This window comes from Cylas formicarius, unplaced genomic scaffold (genome assembly GCF_029955315.1).
Source record: "Cylas formicarius isolate icCylForm1 unplaced genomic scaffold, icCylForm1.1 PGA_scaffold_7__23_contigs__length_41026272, whole genome shotgun sequence".
Taxonomy (NCBI): domain Eukaryota; kingdom Metazoa; phylum Arthropoda; class Insecta; order Coleoptera; family Brentidae; genus Cylas; species Cylas formicarius.
The window spans coordinates 10,480,117-10,503,945 of record NW_026844352.1 but is presented as its reverse complement, the minus strand read 5'-3'; positions in this window follow the sequence as shown (position 1 = coordinate 10,503,945).

The following is a 23,829-nucleotide window of genomic DNA, read 5'->3' as shown; positions in this document are numbered from 1 at the left end:
CTTACAACGTCGTCCAGTTTAAGTTTAGATGGTCCTACAATTTTCAAGTGACTGTACGCTGATTTCAGCAAACTAGGCGCGTTATCTTTGTTCACTTCTTTAGGTTTCATTCCGGTGGTCCTGTGCACGCTACTGTTATATTTTTCGACAACAGAGGATAAAACATCTATCCATTTGTAGGTGCCGTTTAACGAAAAATATCTAAATAATTTTTCCTTGAGAGTACGTATAACTCTCTCGGCTACGGCAGCTTTCGCGTTGCTATATGTACTGTAGTGATTTATGTCAAACCTACCCGTCATTTTTTTTAAATGGATATTATAAAACTCTTTGCCGAGATCAGTTTGCAGATTTTGCGGCCGGCGTCCTTCTTTGAGAATTTGGGTAAACGCTTTGGTAACTTCAACACTGGTTTTTGTTTTTAACGGTCGACACCACACGTATTTTGAAAAGCAATCGATCACGACTAGTATGAATTTAAAGTTTTTATTTTGTTTCGCATATCGGTCTAGCTGAGCCAAATCCGCTTGCCACAAATCATCCAGCCCTCGTATTATAGTTCTGCGACGCGCGTAATTTCTGCGTGCCGGCTTGTGCAGCTCTCGGACGAGTTGTGCTTTCTCACTGCTCATTACTTTGTCGATTGCCCGTCAATTTGAATTAAACACCATTTTAAATCATTCATTAGTTGTTGTCGCTAACTGATTTATTTGGTCCAAACCCGTATTGTATTTGTTCACCCATTGTGTATATCGGTTTTGTTGTGCCAAAAGTTTATTAAGTTGGGAATTGATATCTGCCTGATAGCTCTTAAATGTCTTCTCAAGCTCTTCTATTTTGGATAATTGTTTTTCCAACTCTTTCATTGAATTATCGTATTTCTCGTTAAGGTGGTGATTAATGTGTGTACCAAATTTATTAATAGTCATGACAGCGGTTGTTACTAAAATAATTTTCTAACTCTCAGTCGTGCTTATTTTATAAGATAACTTTTCCCTCTCTTAGTTCTTCAATAATTGAAGCTATTTCGTTCTCATGTCCCGTGTGCCCCGCAGCAGTAGATGCCAATAACAGTCTTAATCTATCGACAAGCTCGTTAACATTATCCCAATAAATATAATCTGTATTTTCTTTATTTGATTTTAAAGTTAGCCCCGTCCCAGTTTTGATTGTCCTATAAGGCGGAGGCACTTTAGAAAATGCGTCAGCTAGTCGTCTCACCGGGTTTTTTGTTTTTGTTATTCCTCGCTCCTGTAAATAAGGTCCAATTATATTTATATATTTATATGATGCATTTCCTTGCACTTGTTCATTAGGATCATGGTTTCTCCGATACGCGTTTGTTCTTTTCAGTATATCCATATAATTATCTAGATCTTGCGATTTGAAACCGACCGGCACCTTCTTGAAAAGTAACTCATACAAACCCACAGTCCCAGGGTATGTAATACCTTGTACCTTCACATCTTTACCGACAATTTCCACAGCTTTTTGGGTTAAGCCCAGAAAAAAATTATCGTTTTCTATGTCATGAACGATACCATAATTATGGTCAAATCAAATATATGTTGGGTATCTTTTACGCTGTCATCAATGTATGTTCGTGGTAATTTATCAAAGTCATTCAACCATTGCTCGTAAGCGGGAGTGTCGACGTAATCCTGTATAGCTTACTTAGTTTGTTCTAAAATATCTGACAGATTTCCCAACGTAGTATCGCTGTCCGAAAGACCCGTACTTTCAGCTACAACATTGTTGTTGGATCGACGGAAAGGAGGTATCAAAAAATGAGGGCAATTCTGAAGGTAAGATTGGGGTTTTTCCGGTTCTTTTCTCCTTTATTTTGGTAGGCGTCGAGGTTAACACTTCATGTTTAATATTTTCTTTTTCTTCAAACGGCTCTTGTTTGATATCCGTTTTATTTATTGATGAAATTAATTGCTGCAGAGGCTGAGTTATCGGCTTATAGGTTTGTTCGAGTTGCGTCTGGGATTCACTTGCGGCTTGTTTTAGCCTTTGATATTTTTCTCTAACTGCGTTTCTTGATTTTATTAGCTCCGTCGCTAGGCGTTTATCCATTTTGGGATATTATATATAAATAAAGGAATCGAAGTTTTTCCTATATCTGCCCTTATCTAACTCACAATCTTTGTCAATCACAAGAAAATTATAAGGTTCGTTCCAGCAGTACACACAGATATTTCTAAACTGTTCAAATGACATGTCCAACATACAGTGATCGTTATATATATGCTTTAAACTCATCATGTCTTGCTTGAATAAAATCAGTAGGTTGGCGTTTTCCCTGATAAGTCGCTTGAGTATAGAAGAATATCCTTGAAAAATAAAGAAACAATCGATGTTTTTATGCCTACCGTGAGTGAAATAATCTCTAATGACACTTTGGTCGTGGCAAGGAATATCATCAAATATTATAACAGAATTGGGTTTAATTTCCTGAGGAGAAACGATATTCTGATCGATCTCAAACTCAAAAAAGCCAATCTCTTGTAAAGGCTTTAGCAGTTCTCTCAAATACACGTATTTTGGCTGTTGCAGGGATTTGGAATATAAGTAAACGTTTTCAAATCTAATTCCATTAGGATGTTCGAGCAATGATAACATGACGTTGGTTTTACCCGAATTTGAGGGTCCTACAATTAGTGCCCTCTTGCAACTACCTCCAAAGAGATCGCCGTGCTTTTGAAATTCGCGGACCAAGCTTGCGTCATGGTTTTTTACGGGTAAGGAAAAGGCTTGCTTAACAACTTTCATTTCGACTGAGACATTAACAAGAACCTGCAAAAGTATTTATAGCATAATTCCTAAATATTTAAACAGTATTTCCTAACACTCTCATGATTGTACATCGAAACAGGGCGAAAGGTTCAGGATTGGTAAATAAACTTATAAACAAACTTCCTATCGAACTGCATATTCCTGGTTACCAATTCTGCGGACCGGGTACTCATTTACAAAAGAGAATAAATAGAGGTGATCCAGGTATAAATCCCTTAGACGCTGCTTGTAAAGAGCACGATATAGCATACTCTCGGTCTAACAATTTAACAAAGAGACACGAAGCAGACAAGATCTTAGAAGATAAAGCTTGGCAGAGGGTTAAAGCAAAGGACTCTTCGTTTGGAGAAAAAACAGCCGCTTTAGGCATAACAGGTGTAATGAAAGGAAAGCGAAAATTGGGAATGGGTGTTAAAAAAGCAAGCAAAATGAAAGCGAGCAAAAAAAAGCGTATTATAAAAACACCTAATAAAATTGGTGGATTTTTACCTCTTTTACTACCGATATTGGGAGCACTTGGCGCGCTAGGCGGAGGAGCGGCAGGTATCGCGAAAGCAGTAAACGATGCTAAAGCGGCCAAAGAGCAGTTGGCAGAACAAGAACGTCATAACAGAGCCATCGAAGCCCAAGGCAAAGGACTATACGTAAAACCGTTTAAAAACAGTAGAAGTGAAGGAAAAGGTCTTTATATTAAACCATATAAGGGCGGTGTTGTGTCGAAGGAGAAAAATACCCAAAAGAGAAAAAAAAAGTCCAAATAAATTTACCTCGAAGAGCTTTGACAAATTTCGATCTGGAAAAATATGCAAAAATACTAGAAATTCCGCATTTCAGGGGCGTTTTTATGCGTGATAATTTACCGCGAAAAATTAAAATTGAAGAATGCGGGATTGTTAACTTGGATAGTGAGAAAAACCAGGGAACTCATTGGGTCAGCTACATAAAGGACAAAACTAAGGCTTTCTACTTTGATGGTTACGGAAATTTGAAACCGCCTGTAGAATTAGTTAAATATCTTAATTCTAACGGAAATGTTAGCATATATTACACTTATGAAACCAAACAAAAGTCCAGTTCTTACAATTGCGGACATCTGTCACTAAAATTTCTATATAATAACATGCCGTTAAAGTGAAACGTCAGTGATTAATTTAGATTCGTAATGTCCACTACGATTTCCATAAGTGAGAAAACTTCTATATTATCCGCCGATTTCAATCCGCCAATTTATTTAGATGATGATAAGGAATACTTTTTGGGACTAGCAGATTTCGAGACGTACATGAGCATACCAAATATTGAACCCGGTAATAACAAGTTACATATAGGAGAGAAAGTTATAACTATTCCAGAGGGAACGTACGATTTAACAGATATCGAGAAATACGTCAAAAACTAAGTGAAAAAGATATTTAAAGAGAAGGTCGATTTTATTCTGGAATCAAATTCGAACACTTTAAAGAGTTCAATTTTTTGTTCTAAACGAATTGACTTTTCCTCGAATGATTCCATAGGTCGACTGCTTGGATTTAAAAAGCGAGTAGTTGAAGCATCGACTACAGAACAGTCGGATGAAGTAGTAAATATTAATAAAGTCAATGCTATTTGCGTCGATTGTAATATATGTGTTGGCTCATACAGTAATGGTAAACCGGTCCACATAATACATCAGTTTTTTCCGGCTGTAGCTCCTGGGTATAAAATAGTCGAGTCGCCCCTACCTATACTTTATTTTCCAATCAGTGTTAAGACAATTAATAATATCACTATAAAAATCATCGACCAAGACGGAGATCTTATTAATTTTAGAAACGAAACGATAACAGTGAGGTTGCATTTAAAAAGCAATAATGGTTACCAGATATAACAGGACTTTTATAAGAGAACCATCAGTGGTTACAGTACAATCACAAAAAAAAAACTATAAAAAGAGAAATATCGTTTGCAAATCCAGTGCCATTAGAAACGGCCAACGTTTAACACGTACAAACCTTCACCTTTTTGAAATCATTGGGATTCCAAAAATGACAATTTTAGATGTTAACGAAAAACTCTATATCGACAACTCCATCGTAAGTTCAGAGTTTCATACTTATCAACCATTCGTGTCTTCAAAATTCGACTATAACGACGAAATACGCATACCAATTCAGGAACTAGATTCCTTCACTTTACCCTGTGAAAGTGTGTTGTACATCGAGGGGGTCCTTACTAATGAAGATGACAAGTACACTGGAAAATTAAGGTTTATTAACAATGGAATTGCTTTTCTCTTTAGAGAGATCCGGTACGAACTTAATGGCGTCACCTTGGACGCAGTCAGGAACGTTGGTTTGGCATCAACATTAAAAGCATATCTTTCCTATAATACCAACGAAAGTATAAAACTTCAAAATGCAGGATGGTTTCCCAATCGAAATGCAAGTGACAGAATTATGGTCGACGATCACGGAAAATTTAACATCTCTATTCCGTTGAAAATGCTATCAGGATTCTTCGAAGATTATCAAAAAATTGTATTGAATATGAAGCAAGAGTTAGTTTTAATACTAGCCAGCAACGATTTAGATGCGGTCCTTTTTTTAGACGACAATGAACCAAAAACCACAACTCCCGAAATACCTAAAGTTTCGCTTAAAAAGATATATTGGAGAATCCCAAAAATAATGACAAATATTGCAGAAGAACTTGTTTTAACGAAAATCATGGAGTCTAATAAAGAGATAACAATCGGTTTCAGATCTTGGGAAATTATTGAATATTCATCTCCGCCTGAAACCACAACTCACACGTGGCCCGTGAAAACAACAAATAAACTAGAAACTCCGCGTCATATCATTATCGCCTTCCACGAAAATAGGAAAGGTCGAGTAGAAAAGGATATGAGTCAATTTGATGACGTCGATTTAACTAATATAAAAGTATTTTTAAATTCGGAACGATATCCGTACCATGATTTAAACCTAAATTTTAAAGAAAACAAGTATTCGACTCTGTATGATATGTTCGCTAATTTTAGACACTTTTATTACGGGACGTCCAATGAGCCAATTTTCACACCGCAGCATTTCAAAGAAAAATGTCTCATTACACACATCGATTGTTCTCATCAAAGAGAGTCTCTACAAACTGGTTCCGTGGTAATGCGAATTGAATTTGAAACTAGCGCTAATATCAAGAAGGATACATCGATTTATTGTCTCATTTTACATGACAAAGTATTTAGTTACAATCCGCTAACTAAAATAGTAAAACAAATGTAACGGATTTTAAAAACCCGATTCGCAGATGTTCAAAAAATTTGGCATAAATATCAGGCGAAACAGTATATTTTTGACAGTTGTCATCATGCGGATCGTGGCACTAGATATACAAGGGTTTAATCTGAAGGACGGTGAAGGTTTCGTCGCTAAAGAAATTGCAATTTACGGCGGAAATCAAATGGCCCACTACATAATGAAGCCGCCGAGAGATTTTTTAACGTTGACTCATGCTGATAAGCGAAGCGTACGTTGGCTCGAGCATTTTCACCACGGATTAAAATATAGTACAGGTCTTATAGACTATAACTTTATCGACGAATTGGTTAGGCGTTTGGTTGAAACCGCGGACATTATATACCTCAGAGGGCAACCGAAAAATGATTTTTTGACTTCGAAGATCCAACAACTACAGCTACACCTTCCTTTGATTGTTAATATCGAAAAATTCGGCGACAGTTGGCTGATACCGCTCAAATTTGAATTGGATCGACCTCAGTGCACCTTTCATATGAATGGTGGATTACGCATGTGTGCCTTACGAAACTCTGTATTATTATTCAATTGGTTATATGCTAAAATTCCTATATGAAAATGACAATAAAAAGATGTGCTTTCAAAATTTGCAATTTTATTTTGAGCGGCAACATATAAAACAGACTAACGCAAAGCGAGCAAATCAAAATTAATTCTCAAGTGTTAAGTGATGAATCGCCCCATAAGCAACGTCGATGAGCTTCCCGCGGAATACCTAATCAAATACGTGAAATCCTACGACTTGCTGGCTATGTGGCATAGGTTATCCGACAAGCAGAAAAACAATTTCGACCTGCAGACTCATTTGCCTTGTTTTATTCACTATAATCGATCGGATAGTAGAACTCATATCGACGGACCCGTGCTTCCACAAAATAAATGTCCGCTTTGTTTGAGTGTTATAAAAAGTAGTTCATTGATTTAAATCGCCTCAATATAGTGAGAAACATGGCTTTGTTAAGTGCTCAATATGTTTTATTAACAGCGGTAGTGCAAAATATGTTCTACTTAAATAAACCCAATGGGGTTATCGAAGCGTACGTTTGTTTCAAAAATAACAATATCAGTGGCGTTTGGCCGGAAGAATGGAGTCAGCTGTATCCCAAACGTTACCGCTCAGTATCTAAATTACAAAGTCCGTTTGGTTTTCTTTGATCGCAGTTTCGGCGACCACGGCGAATGGCAAACGATTTCAATAATAGCAGCTATCGCAGCAAAAGGTTTTGATTCTACTGTATCTAGTTACGGGTGCTTGTTTCCTATTACTATCAAAGTGCTTATACAAGTTGACAAAAATTCATTGCTCCGCCCATCTTCGCAAGTAGGGATATGTGGATGTATAAATTGTTCGCATATATTCCAAAACTCTTAAATCGACTGTGACTCAAAAAGTGTACTTAACGCAGCCAAAAAAAAAAAAAAAATTAAAATGGCCACTGATGTTGTTAGGATTGACGAAAATATGCTGTTTGAAATTTACAACACTGGCGTTCGTTTCACCAGCAGGGACGACCATACGGATTTTGAACTAGAAGAGTTCTTGGATTTTCTCAATTTTCTAAACGAAGAAGTAGGAGAACATCTAAAGTGGAACGACGTTTCAGCACACATCGGTAACGACATAGAGGTGATGTATTGGAACGAAGAAGAGCTTTGTGATTTGAGGCTATTAAAAAATGGACGGTCGCAAATGTTTCTGGAAAGAGAAGATATTGAAAAAATTATGTCAAAAAGGCACAGACTTTTTAAAGCTATGAATTTATACCGAGATGTAAATATACATAACCGAGATGTAAATATATATAATCAATACATAATTTTATTAGTAACACGTATTTGGTTTATGTCATTTTTCATTTAATTCCTAAACATATACTGCTCTATAATTTGTTTCTGTCTGACCGCAAAACAACATACACCACCAACTTACTTTAAGTTAAAAAAGGGACCTGGCTAACTCAACTTGCCATTTGTTAGCGATATTTCATAAAAATGTTACATCATAAATTTTATCGGTGCACATTTATTTAATTTAATTATATTTTACGCGACCTCGACGACCTTTTATTATATTTATGCGGAACCAGAACAATGCAATTTCGCACAAAGTAGCTAACCTCGGGGTCACACTTGATGAATTTAAACAAAATTTCATCACATTAGCAAATATGGAATATAAATGCTTTATTTACGTATAATGTTTTTTATCGTTATCAGATACATTGTAAGTTAATAAAAATGTGTTTATTGAATTCGCGCATTTCTAATATTTCCCTGATTAACAAATTTAAACATATCGGATGTCAATACTACCTCGACGACCTTTTATTAGTTGAATTCTCTTATCGTCGCCGCCGCCGCGAAATCATCGTCGGCTAGGCTCGGCTAGGCTCGGCTAGGCTCGACTAACGTAGCGCGCGAAACGGGTTCGAGGTTCGAATCCCCTGACCGCGCGCGACACACCGGTCGCTTTTTTCACCTCGAGCAAAAATACGTCAAAACAAAAAGGCACTAACGCAAAAACTACCCCTAGCGGGGCGAAATTGCCAAAAAGGCACTAACGCGAAAACTACCCCCTACCCCCCATTAAGGGTGACATCTGGCGATCGAAACCTGAGCTCTTAATGGGCGGCGACATCTCTCGTAGAATGGTCAAACTATTTTTTTTTTCGGTTGCTTGGGAATCTGTAAATTTGCAATCACAAAATCCTCCCCCGGGGGGCGGGGGATGGTGAAGTAACGAATAAGAACTACTTTGATAAAATAATGAATTGGGTGAAACTAAATGAATGGCGGTTATCGAATGGGAAATGGTCCTCTGAAGATTCTGAGGTATGCGGACGATACAGTTCATGAAGCGGAGAATGAAGATGACCTGCAACCACTACTACATAAACTCGAAGAAACCGCAAAGAGGAAAAACATGATAATTTTCACTGAAAAGACACAAGCTATGATGATTATCAAAGAACCGATCTGGTGCAAGTAAACGAGAAGATCATTTCACAAGTCATTACATTCAGTTACTTAGTGCTCAGCATATCCAGCTCCAGAGATGTGATAGAGGAAGTTTGATCACAAGTTAATAAAGTGATACGGAGGATGTCTTAGACACGTGATCTGGAAGAAAAAATATATGTCAGCTAAAAGTAAACTCAGGATATTCAACATGTGATAGATCCGTGCTATCACATGCCACGGAGACAAGAGCCGACAGCTTAGCAACAAAAAGAATGGCCCGCACTGCGGAATATCGAAGATATCGTAAGATGGATTAGGTCAAGAAAACGCTATTGGACAGACCATGTGGACAGGATGAGGGAGATTAGCAAAATGGGCATGGACACAAGCCCCTACAACGAAGGCAAGATAGCTGGACGTCTCTTTCACAAGAGGCACTATTAGCTAGATTAAATAGGGCATAGCCTTAGTGAAAGAAAAAGGACAAGAAGAAGATATGTCTCATAAAAGGACGTTTATTGCATGTAATCAGGTATACAGGGTCTCAATTTGCTTTTTGACGAAGACTTATAATTTTAGGCACAAGTATTGCTAAAACTAGGATTTAATTGCTGAAGCTCCTATAGTTAGTCAGCGAAAGTCGAATAAGGCTGAACGCTTTAGTTCAATCAATCCGGCAGCGTTGACCTGTAGCTTTTCTTTGAAAATGTATGCAGCAAATTCTCTCACAATTTTGTATTCGGCAGACGACGCGGAATACTTTAGTTGATGCTTGGAGCAAATGATCAATAAGCGCTCCAGTTTCGCAGCAATTTCGCTGCAGAAAGTTATCATACTGGGAATCAACATTTGGAGAGAAAAGGCCTTGATCATTTTCACTTTCACTTTGTTGGATAGTTACCAATATCAGCTGCCAATTGCCTTTCCAAAACTTCAACACTATCGAAAAACGAAGAAATGTTTCCAATCACAGTTGGTAAAAATTATAAATTGAAAAACTAATCTATTCTTATTAATTATTTAGAGAAATACCTTAATCCATCGCTATCTACAGAGCCATGTATATAGAATAAAAGGGGTACATTTCTATTCTAAATTTCAATACTCACGTTAATTCGCTATAAAAGATAAATCTATCTTCTACGATACAAACTTAGAGTTACAATAAGAAACTTTTTTCAACATCTGAGTGTTTTTATGTAATCATCTTAGTTTAGTAAAATGAGTTTAAAATTCGTCAACAACATATTTGGTCTCGTATTTTGTATTGTATATTTTTGCATTGCATTTGAATTTTTTTTATGCAACACGAAAATTCATGATCTCAGGAAGGCACCAGGATCTCCAGTAAAGATTATTCTAAAAATTACATGTTATAACTTTGATCGACGCTGCGTGCGTACTACTAGATACACCGTTTCCAATTATTGCCCTTCCAAGTATGTTCAAAAACTTGAAGTTTTTTCAAAAAGAATTTATATATTTTATTTATTTATTCCCCTTGTGGCAACGTTTTTTCCAATCATCGGAACACTTCTGGTATAGCCTTGGGTTCTTCCAGTGATTTTTTCTTTATCTTCTCAATCGTTCCACTCCTCCTTTATTTTATGGATTTATTTAGTTTTGGGAACAGGAAAAAGTCGCAGTGTGCCATATCCGGTGAATATGGTGTCAATTTCGAACACTCCTCCAGCCTATATACGAAGTTTTCTGTTGTAAACGTAATGGATCACATTCCTTAGCTCGAAGTACTTGTCGAACAGCACGGGGTATTGTAGGAGGTGCTTGTAGAAAATATTTAATAGGTTCTCCGTTTCGGTACTTATATTGTCACACACAAATATCATGGTTACTAGTAGCATCTGAAACAAATATCACATAATTCAAACTAATATTTTGAAAGATTTCGAACTGATTTAATATTAGGTGTAATGTATTTAAAATTAAGTGATGCCATTTCAAATTTTCAAAAACCCGCTACAACTTTACGGAGGAGACCATATAGCTATTAGATAATGTAGTGGTCCTACTACGATAAAAATTGATGCGCCGCAGGTAGTATTAATATTTTCGTACAGAGTCATTTTCTTTTTAACCAGCGATTTCCACACACTTAACTTGTTTTTCCAGAATATTTATCCAAATCTCGCCATATTTTGAGGATATGCTACTGTACAAGCTTATTGATGTTCTGTTAGCGACCATGTTGGTTCTTTAATGCCGCAAGGTCATTGGCTAAAAATAAGATTTTAAATCTCGCACATGGGCCTGTTGGATGGAACTTCTCAAAATTCTTTTTATACTCGTAGTTGCTTCGTAAGTTCCTTTATTAAGTTATTAAGCTGTGGATGAAGGTCACCAAATTCTAGAAAGGCTGTGAAACCGGATTGCCGCAAAGTGTTAAACGTTCTATTTAAGATTTACTGCTGAATGATTATTGGAAAGATATTGCGAAATTAAATTAGCAGACTCTAAAAAGTAAGATTAAAAAAGCCGAAAAATTACGTTGTTTATTAAAATATTTGAAGAATTCATTTGTTTAGTAGATGTGTTTATAGTGAAATAGTTTACAATTTTTTTTATTTAAATAACTTTAAACAAAAAAGCATTTGCTATTGGTGTAGTCAAACAACACAAAACAGACCGTCAGTAGTAACTAGTGGACGTGGCAAGGACATATTTTGTACCTTATTCTTAATATTCTAAAGTCACACTTTACGCACTTTAGATTAGGGCATAATTCAGCGTGGGGTGATTATTGACTATTAATGAAAATCGCGTGTTTTTCCATAGCACCCTCCGTTAAATCGTATTGAACTTTGTAGGCGATTTGATGCTAACTTTAGCAAAGCATGGTTTATATAGAATTATTGGTCAGGTGCGGTCAAAGCTTATTTTACCCTTTCATCGGAATAAATAAATTAATACTATATTATGCAACAAGTTCTGTAACGGCATTTGACTCAAGCGTGTCTAATAAACAAGTTACTTAAAAAGTTTACCGAACGTGTTGCAAACTATGCTTTTAGTTTTTGGATACATTTTTGCAAAACAAAATTCTAGGCGTGCCGAAGTCAAGACGCAACAAGAAGTCAATATAATAATTTTTTCCGTATAATCCCATATTAATAAACTGGAAGGAGTTATGAAGTATAACGAATAATAACCACTATAGAGTCAAGGAGACTGAGTGAGGTTTTTAATTCTATATACAATATTCTAAGTCAGTGCCAACTTATTCTGTCTGATTGCAACAATTGTCCGACGAATTTTATTTTCCACTGCAACGCTAATGTCAAATTATAAACTGTTCCTATTATTACGATGTCTATGAAGCTGTAAAATGCCGTGGAACAGTTCATTAGAGTCCATTATATGAAAAAGTGGTCTCCAGCAACGACCATTAGATATATCATTATGCCCAAATGAAACTGGACTATTGGTAATATAAAATCCGCAACAACCATTCAGAATGCACCTTTTTCGAATCAAAACTAATTGCTTGAAAAAGATTATATCCGATCTGGAAGTCATCGCGACCTGGACGGAATAAACGAATTCCCCTCATTTATCTTCACCTTGAATATTTTCTGAAAGCAACGTATTAAATTAATGTAGCATTTAACCTGCACGATTATTATTATTGATGCTATTACATTTTTTAGTGCAATCTTGGACACTTGAGTTATTTGGTTACCTGCAATAAAATTATATAAAATGCGGGCGATCTAGACTACAACAGTAACGCAGGTATTAATTTATGGAAGAAAAAATATTGAAAAAAATTATAAATACGATTTATGCATATACACATATTTCAATTTCGTTTCACAACTTGGGTTAAATCGATGCGATGGACAAAGAATAGCTTCTGCATGCTCTAACCAAAGTTACAAATGAAAAGAGAATTAAACACTGTTCGCCATTGAGGCTGCCTCAGGAAGGAAGACACGCCATGTCCCCTTTATTGTGGATAGATGAAACAGTGTGATCTAAGATGTGTTTTCTGACGGTTCTTCGTGCCATGTCACCATATTTACCTTAGTCGTATATTGAATCTCAATGAAGTATCAAAAAAGTGTTAAAAATAATCAAATAACCCAACGAAAAATTATTAACGAAAATATAATTATCATGCTGTTAGTTCATTGCTATTATTGTTACTATTGCGTTATGAAACCCGGGACGGTTTCCAAAATAAGAAATCATAAAAAATGGCGTTGTGGTGATACAAAAACTTTACCATCTAATTTTATAAAATTTGAACTGACCCATGATAATTTTATATTTTTTAAATTTTAATATTTTTAACATTTAATATTAAGTACGCATTTGGACGAAATACAGTATTTTGTCAATGTATAACATAATGCAGGGAGTTATTAATAAAAGAACTATAAAATCAAAATCAATTTATTATTTTGAGTTTGACAACACTTTCAACAGTGAACATAACACAAAACAAATGATTGTGAAGATACAGACGCACCTATTTTATAAACCATGTAATAACTTTCTCTGTGGATGGCTCCCTCGAAAAATTGAGTTCGTTATTGAGGATCGTAATTCTCAGCACGGCGGAGTTGCATAAAAACTACAAAATACATGGATGTCACTGACAAAATGGCACAGACCATCGTCCGGTCAATTTCAAACACCCCTCCAGCCTTTATACGAAGTTTTCTGTTGAAAACGTAATGGATTAGATTCCTTAGTTCGAGGTACTCGTCGGAGAGCACGGGGTATTGTAGGAGGTGCTTGTAGAAAATATTCACTAGGTTTTCTGTTTCGGTACTTATCTTGTCACACGAAAATATCATCAATACTAGTAGATTCTAAAATAATTATTATACGGGATTATTCATGTGATTTGACGTGAAGCACTGTAAAGAATTTGATTATAGAAGCCACTAAGGCTGTATTTTAAAAATATTTTCATGTTATACATGGTGTTTCAAAAACACGAAAAGTATAAAAGCTTTTTAAAATTATGTATATTATTTAATTTTAGGTGTGTATTTGCATATTTAAATTTAGGTGAGTTTAATTAAAATTTAATAAATCTATAGCTTATATTTATTAAACGATACTAACTTCATTATTTAAACAGCTTAAATTAAGAACAAAAATGTAAAAAATGGTGGAAATAAAGAAACCGTTTTTCAGGTGTTCACAATGACGATCATCTGACGCAAATGTTTAATTTTTTTAAAACTTTTAGCAACTTTGGTAAACATTCGAAGGCTTAAGGTTTGGGAAGAAAAAATCCGGTGGCGTCAAGTACGGCTACTTGGGGCGGGGAGGTCAAATTTGAAGAAAAAATTACCATTACCAAAGCTGTATAACAACTAACTAACAATTTTACGAGTACAAGATAAAACTTCATCAATTGGGCGACTCTAGTATTAACTTGCATTAAAAAAAAAACAGCCACCATAAAGTCTAAGTAAGTAAATTTGAAAAAAATTCACTTTGATTTTGATCATACAAATCAAAAATAAAATAATATATCTATTTATCAACAATTTCTTTTCAAAATTTAGCCTTAGCCATAAAATGAAAAGTTTTGATTTGTGTCGAACTATAGTGATATATTAAATGAAATTTGTTGTATTTTTTCGTATAATAAAAGTTCTTAACAGTTTCAAGCACACAGTCAAGACCCAACAAGAAGCAAATGTAATACGTCTTACTGCATCCAATTGCCTCTCGCTTATCGAAACTCCGTATAGTCCCATATTAACAAACTGGAAGGAGTTATGAAGTATAACGAATAACAGCTGTTTTCCCAATATAGCTTGCAGAAGACTGAGTGAGTTTTCTATTTCCCCGAACAATAATTTTACTCTGTACCAATTTGTTCGGTCGGATTGCAACAATTGTCCGACGCATTTTATTTTCCAATGCAGCGCTAACGTCAAATTATTAACTGTTACTAGAATGACGATATCTGTGAAGCTGTAGAGTATGGTGGAAGAGTCCATGAGACTCCATTTTACAATAATATGGTTTCCAACATTTAGAATAAGAAATATCGTTATGCATAAATAAAGCTGGACGGCTGGTATTTTTAATGCCCGGTCGTTGATACTTCTATTTGATCTAAATCCATTAATTCTCTCCAACGAGGCAATTTTCGCGAAGAACAATTCCCAAGAAGTTTTGTTTTGTTGCGACGTGATTACGGACGACAAATAGGTTAACAATCCCAGGAACTGCTCCATGTTTTCCGAAGCAGTCACCAATACTCCCCGAGATTTATAGTAGTCGTTTACGTAGTACCTATTGTAAGCTGATGCGCCCTCCATTGTCGTGCTGAGTACTATTAGTAGTGCCGTATATAAATTCCAAAACCACCCAGAATGTATCTTCTTCAAGTCAAAATTATAGTTGGGCATAATACCCAGAATTTTGAGCGGAAGTACATAATGTTTAAAAAAGATAATATCCGATCTGGAACTCATCGCCGCCTGAACTAAACGAAGAATCTCCATGCAATTGTCATCACCTACAACATTAACAGAAGGAACAAATTAAGCTAATGCACTATCCGATAGGGCATATTCGTGTTAATAGAAGCACAGCGGCACAGTCAATATTATGCTAATTTGGATAGAAGTATCTTCCATGACAAATCGTATGAAATCTAAAATAATATTAATATAATTAAAAACTTAAAGACAGGTATTTATTTATTCAATGAAAAATATTAAGAATAAGGATTGTGTAAGTTGAATTTTGGGTCAAATGAACTAAAATTTATGCATTAAACATCTTGCCAATTTTATTTTGAACATTTGATTGAAGTAATGCAAGGTTTAGGAAAAATTATACAACTTAAACTACTTAAACTTCAATTTAAATTTCTTCCTAGGTGGTCGCGTTTATGCGAAATCAATAATGGTTTCCAAAGGTGTTTAATACCTAAACAGGGATGGCCAAAGCATATCGGATTTTGTTAAATATTGCTGCTTCTTTAATGCATCTAAAGGATGTTACATATAGTCCGGCGTGTAAATTTTATTGTTTATTTTTAATATATAATTTAGAGTAAAAAAACAAATTGGATTAGCTGTTCCGCCGATTCATAGACGCCATATAAAGACGCATTATGTATCAATAAAAGTAGATAAATAAACAAAACCAAGAAAGTTAAAATTTTCTAAGGTCATAATTATTTATTAAGCTATCTGAAAAACTTATCCGCGAGGTGGAAAATTGATCAGCGGCTGTAATAAATGGTATCATGCGCCTGCGCGTGCAGCAATGCACTTTCAATTTCCAGCAGAGCGCTTTTACACTATGAAAAACTGGGGGGACTATATAGAATGCAGTGGCGGTATCGTGGATACCAGAACACGAAGGCCACAAAGATGTAACGAAAGCGCCGACGAAGTAGCCTTGCAAAGGCTCGTCAAGTTGCATGATTGGACTCGCTATCAAATAAGAAATCAAAAAATGCATGTAAAGAAAATAACAGCAATGGTGGAGAGGCAGGCCTGGACAAAGACAGAACAAGGAATTGCTTAAAGGTCTATCGCCAAATTTAAAACAAACCTGTTAAGATACAAAAGAAAGGCCGTAAGATTAATATTAGGTCTAGGCCGTAAAGCCTAATGAGGTGGACAAAAGCGGAATGCAGATTCTGTCAAGAATAGGAAGACACAGCGTCAGAGGGAGTCCTTATCGAGCTGATCAGAGAGACGAACTTCTGTAAAGCTCTATGGCGATGGAGAGAGTCCAGTGACGGACAAACCAATTGCAACTCTCCTAAGTATTTAACCTTGAATCTTGGACTCCAATATTCAAATTTCAGCTTTCTTGGTAATATTACTAAAGCGATATTTTCCACATGTTGCAGTCAGCTGATTATTTTTTTATAACCATATACAATATCATTAAAATATAAGAAATGTATCAGCTTTGTTGATATCCATAATTGTGCACATGTTGGTGTCTGCTGCGGCTACATCCGCCGCTTCTATAACAGCTAACCTTAAAATGGCAGCTGCCTCCCGGACTATTAAGAGCTATTAAAAAAAATACTTTTGTAAAACATAAAATTGGTTGGCACTGATAAGCATCTCATATTTCTTGCAACAATGTCAACTTGGAGCACTATTTTCGAAATACACCTCTGCTTACTTTTCATATTTGAAAAACAGAAGCGCATTAACCTAATGAAATATCATAATGGAAAAACTCGCGATGTAATATCGTTAATTTGATAAATAACGTTAAACTGTTGCCAGGCTTCATCACTAAAGTTATTTACGTCCGCCGCGGTTGAGATAATGTAATTTTTTTCCAAAATATCGCTTACCTGTTATCACTATTTGGAATAACGCTTCCGTACCATTTCGCTGCAGGCAGATTCCGCTCGAAGGTGATTTTCTTCATCTATTTGATGCTGTTACACATTTAATAGGTCCTTTTTTTTATAATGGTTCCCTTGACCCTGTGTGTTGCCGCAACTTCCTGGAGCACGACATTGAATAAGTTTTGGACAACTGACCGCTTGCAAAAGTTAGAAACTGTTGGTTTTAACAGAACGGCTCCCCCGTGCACAACGCCCTAAAAGTGCGCGCGTACCAGATTTACGAAAAAATGGACAGGTTTCGTGGCCCTCTCGTTCGCCTGAATTCGCTCCACTCGATTTTTGTGCATGGGTATATTGCAAAAATTATGTTTACCTGCGAGTTTTTCAGACTGAGGTTCAACTGAGAACCCTTGAAGCCTTTCAAAACCTTTGAACTAATATGTTAAGAAATGTTTTGAACTCTACAGTTACAAGTTGTTATCTGCGTTTGGAAAATAATGGCCACTTGTTTGAATATTCCTTTTTTTTCTTTTTAATTAATTTGCTTAATGAATTAAACATGTAATGTGATCTACCTATTTAGCTATCATTGAAAATTTTGTGGTTTAAATATATTTATTGTATGTTGCTGATGATTTCGCCGAAACGAAAGGTCGTACTGAAAATCTCTCAACGCCATCTTGTAGAGCTCACAAAGTGGTAACGAGATGGTGACTTTTATTATAAATCGGAAACTTTCGGTTTTTTGGCGTATCTTCGGAATTGATGGGAAGTTTTTAGTTTTTTCAACAGCCCATTAACCTTTAAATTTTTCTTTTTTCGAATTTAACCATATTTGTATCCTTATGATTTCCAATATCCCCACTTATATTATTATATTACCTTGGGCACATTGTAGGACGATTCCAGACTGTTGCTTTTCAAAGTGATCTACGCCTATTTCTTTCTTCATTTTCTGTCATCCAGCGTTATTGGAAATTTGCCACCAGTCTCCAAATGCAAATTGCTAGATATCGTTAATGCGTTAATCCGTTGATGTAAACGGACAGGTTGGAAATTTTGAAAACCGTCGAGAAAACTAAACGGCTCTACGGATGTTTGGAAACCTCAACAGTCTGGTTCACTGCTTCATTAAATTTCAGATACTGCAGTGGGTCGTGCGCTTAGTCTATATCATTCACGTTTTACGTTCGGAAGACCGAACCTAAGCCTACTACTAACAATGAAATGATCACAGCTAGGCTATCGCATATACATAAACTTACATGCAATATAGGCGTAAAAAAAATTGTCACACTGTCATAAAATTATCAAAAACGATGTTAATAGTTATTTCCAAACAATAAAACATATTTAATGTGGTAAGTTTTAGCGATAAAAAAGGTACTCTTTGTCAGTGGTTAGTGGTAGGGTGGGAAAACAAAGATAAACGAAAATCTTAACCGGGCCCGACTTTTCCAGCACCTTTAAGTGAAAGCGCTTTTGTTCTTTTTGTATGAGTTATATTTCCGAATTACATTCGATCACGGTATGGAACTGACTTATGGTTCTGGAAAAAGGAAATTGCTAAAATTACATAGAAGTATAATGCGACTGAAGATCAACGTGTTTAAATGATAATCTCACCAATAACTGGTCCGTGGTAAAAAAAAAATATTTTGAAGCGAAGTCTAATTCAATAGGAAAAGGATATTGGTTCGACGGTATTAACAGCTGCGAGTTTAAATCACGAGCAGGGTTTATATAGCTGGCGATATAAATTGCTTCGGTTTCGATTGACACATGTGTGCTGAACTGGTCACAGAAAAACCGCAACAATCCGGATACTTTTTTGTTTGCAATATCTGCTACAAATATTGTCACTCCCAAAAAATTCGTTCTTTTTCTTCCACTTCAACGCCAGCGTTATCCAAAATTGCGCTATCATTATTACTTAAGAAACCATACGGACTCAGACGGTAATTGAATGTAACCACCGCCACAATGGTTCTCAATGTCGTTGGAACACCCGTGGTAGTTTCTCTGCAATTTGGAAAACAAATATTTCGACATAAAACGGATAAATTATAGCGCTATTTATAAGACCGCGATCTCTCAATATCATTATCAATATTTTTTTATTCAAAGAACCTTGCAATATTAAATTTACTACATATCTACATGAATCAATTAAATTAATCGAAGTCAAAACGCAAGGTTGCTTTCTTCCTTAGTAAAACTATTTAAAATATAGAAAAAGGATATCCCGCGGTTTCACAATCAAGTTCATTCTATAAAGATATTTTTCTTTTTAGTCAAACCCATAGCGAATTCCATAATTTTTTAACCACATTCGTTCAAATTGCCTAGTGGAGGAATGGCAAACGAAATTCTGCGATACGAATGTGTAGTTTTGGTTTTGGTTTTCTCTTCACGAATTGCGCCTCTGCTTGAAATTCTACATTATAAGCGAAACTGCAATAAAAAAAAAAGATTCTGCTATACAAAGCAAACTGGAAATTAATTAACTGTAACTCAAGAGTTTAATTTTTATTATGCCTAAGCTATAGCACAAAACGAGTTGATGAGTTTATTGAAGTTTTGAATTTCTTGTAATGGTATATAATCGAAGGTATACATTTACAAAGCGCGGGATGCTCCCACTGTGTGGGCCGAGATACCCTAGCTCGAGCTCATTTTTTTTCCAGGATGTGAGCTCACTCCATACTCCTTTTGTCCCTAGACCATCCGATTCCGACGCTACTGATTATCCTGATTATCAATGACGACCCGGCAACGACACCGGAATAATAATAATAACATGTTTATTTTTTGCACTTCGTATTTACTTTTCTCTATTAGCAAAAAACCAAAACTCATAAAAAAGAACTGGGAAACAATTTTAAAAAAGATCAAAGCCCAGTCCCTAAATTCAAAGCTATTTATATCTTAACATATTATGATACATACTGAATTCATTAACCTACGTATATAAAAAAAAACAAAACTGTACAGTATATTATTAATAGAAATCCACTTCGACTAATTTTCTCTGACTATTAGATTGATTATAAAGAGAAGTTTTATAATTTTTTAAAAATTGTGTTATGGAAAAAAAAACGAATGCATGGAAAAAATCGCTTGATAGCCAATTTGCCTCACGGAGTTTATTCATTATGCGTCGCCTGACACCATAGATCAAACCTAAACACGACTTTTGAACTCTCTGTATTCTGGTTACATCTTCTGGATCCATGTGTCCATGTTTTGTAAGCTCATATATGCTTTTTGAATGCACTTATTTACGTGGGGCCTGAAACGTAAATCACCATCAAAGTTTAGTCTCAAATTTCGCTAGCGTTCAGCGCAAATTAAATATTGATGTTTAACACGTATTCGAAAGTAATGTCTAATTACCTGTATAGATTGACCAAAAAACATAAGGTAAGATTTGGTATTTTTTTCGAGTTCTGAAAACTCTTCAACGCCCTTGATATCCTTGTCTATAATTTCCATAGCCTGTTGGAAATTTTCCGGAAAAAATGAAAAATATATTGGGTAGTAACTGCTAAATATCTAAATAATCTTTAATTTGTTGGTTTATTGTTTCTTCAAGAACTTTTGAAAATACGGGTTAGGATGCTTATAGGTCTTGATTCGTCCATTGTTGTGATACTCTTTGATTCAGGTAATGGCAGGACCTTAGAAATTTTCCAACTCTTAGGAAATACGGATTCGATAATGCAGCTATTGATTATACTCTCTCAAGGCACAGAAGTATCATTTCCGACTTCAATTTATCCACACTCACCGCAAGAGATTTAATTTTTAGAATACCGTCTCTTAACGTTGTTTTCTGTTATTGTGGAAAAACCAAGCAATCTATTATAGGTGGTACCGCAGTTCTTAATGAAATTTTTAATAATTTCTTCAGGATTATTTAAAAGGTCAGCGTATTGCAGGATATGCTTATAGAAAATATTCAATAGGTTCCCTGTTTCGTAACTTATCTTGTCACAGGAAAATATCATCATTAAAAGTAGCAGCTAAAATAATTGAACAGGGCCACTCACGTTATTTGTCATAAAGCATTATGGGTAAAATATTTGGTAATAGAAAAGTACCTTTTTTGGATAAATCTAGTAAGGCAATATTTGAAAAATATTTTCGTGTTATACGGAGTGTCCCAAAAGCATGAAAGGTGTCAACGTTGTATTTTTCAGAATAAAGTAAATGATTTTATTTCTTGTTTGTAAGAGTTTTGTTAGGGTCCAGTACACCTAAAACTTATAGCTATTAAAATATTTTCAATTTTGCGAAAATGTAAGATCCCTTTTAATGCTTAAATCTTTAGCTAGTGTTTTCTATCTGTCTGTCCCAATTGATACGGAGAATGATCAACTGATACAAAGTGTATAAAAATTATGGTTAAATAATTCCTAGATTTAAAGGATAATACTTGTTTAATTCAAATCGGAGGTCTTGCGTTTTAAGACAGAGATATAAAATTTATATATAGCTACAGCCATAGCTAAATCTGCATTGTTCTACTAAATTGCATAAATTATAAACATAAATTTCAAAAACTGTTGAAATATAACAAAAATATTTTGAGATGTTCAAAATAACGTTCATCTGACGCAAAAGTATTATTTTTCTAAAATCTTTAGGGACAATTAACAAAGATACGCAGGCTTACGGATTGGAAAGGTGCTCTGATGCGCTGCTTCAGATCGCATGATGTCGCAGATATTATTAACGATCCTTTTAACGTATCCCTACAAAAAAATCCGGTGGCGTCAAGTCGGGTGACCTTGCAGAGTCGCGTTGGACATAATTCGTAGACACTCTGTGTAAGTTCACAATTTCACAAGTGCAATAAGAAATCTCATCAGTTGGTAGACTACACTATTAATTTGGATATAAAAAGAAAATATCAGCTGAGAAATTGAGCAATAAAACGCATACTACATTTTTGCAATATTGAGCGGTTTAAGCGCAATAAATCTTAATTACACTAACCTCACTTTTGATAATAGAAGCAGGCAATGATATAGTAGACAGGCCAATCATTCAAAAACATACAGCTTTGATACGTTCATATAAGTTCAACTAAATAACAACAAATTTGGAAAATTTTTAAAAGATTTTAAATGACCGACAATAGTTTTGATTTGTTTTATTTATATATTTATTTTTTTTTTAAATTTTAATACCACGCAAATAATGAAACTTGTTTTGCAGGCACTCTTTTTTTCTATATATTTCTATCTACGCACCCAAGAAGCAGCTTGAGGTGCACAAGAAGTTTTATCCTTTTTCGTATAATAAATTTACTTACCAGTTTAGGCACGAAGTCAAGATCCGACAAGAAGTAAATATAATACTTTTTACAAATCAAATTGTTTCTCGCTTATCAGTTTGCTTACAGTCGAAACTCCGTATAATCCCATATTAACACACTGGAAGGAGTTACGCAGCGTAACGAATGACAGCTGTTTTCCAATATAGCTTCCAGTAGACTGAGTCAGTTTTCCATTTCCCCATACAAAAATTTTTCTCTGGACAATTTGTTCTGTGAGAGCAATTGCATTTTATGTTCTAGTGTAGTGCTAACTTCAAATTACAAACCGTTACTAGAATGACGATATCCGTGAAGTTGCAAAATAAGTTAGAACTGTCCATGTTGCTCCATTCTGTAAAAATGTCTCCAGTTTTAGGCATATTGTTATGCCTAAATAAAACTGCGCTGCTGGTATTTTTAATGTCGGGTGGTTGACACTTTTATCGGACGATGATAAGGACGATTAGTAGAACCGCATATAAATAGCACAATCACTCAGAACGCACCTTCTTCGACTCAAAACTATAATTGAGCATTATATCTAGAATTTTGAACGAAAGAACTCCATGTAATTATCATGAACTACAATATTGACCGAAGGAAAAAATTAACCTATGCAAAATCAATTCCATCATCTCACTTTTCTATAAGGGGGAGTTAAAATTGGTTTAATGTATTTTTTTTCGAAGGGCCTGGTATAATGCTCGGGATTGTAAAATGGCAAAACATTAAAGCAAAAACTAAATAAAGAAAACGACGCTCACACGTGACTTACCTTTTGGTTGCTTTCGCATCGCTAGTGACCGGTTACGGCTGGGAAACTTGGAAAGAGCAAGATCCTGGAAACCATTTTGGCCTGATATAATGGGTGTTTTTTTTTCGATATATAGAACTTTAAGTTGGCATTACTGTTCGAGATGGCGACCGATTTAACAGCTGTCAAGTGATTTATTCTCAGTTTGGTTTGGCAATTCATCATGAATAGACTCACGCCTGAACAACGCTTGCAAATAGCACAATTTTATTTCGAAAATAAAGTTTCTGTGCGGAATACGTATCGCGCACTACGTCCATTTTATCGTCGACAAAATCGTCCATCAGAGCAGTTAATTCGATTAACCATGGAACGT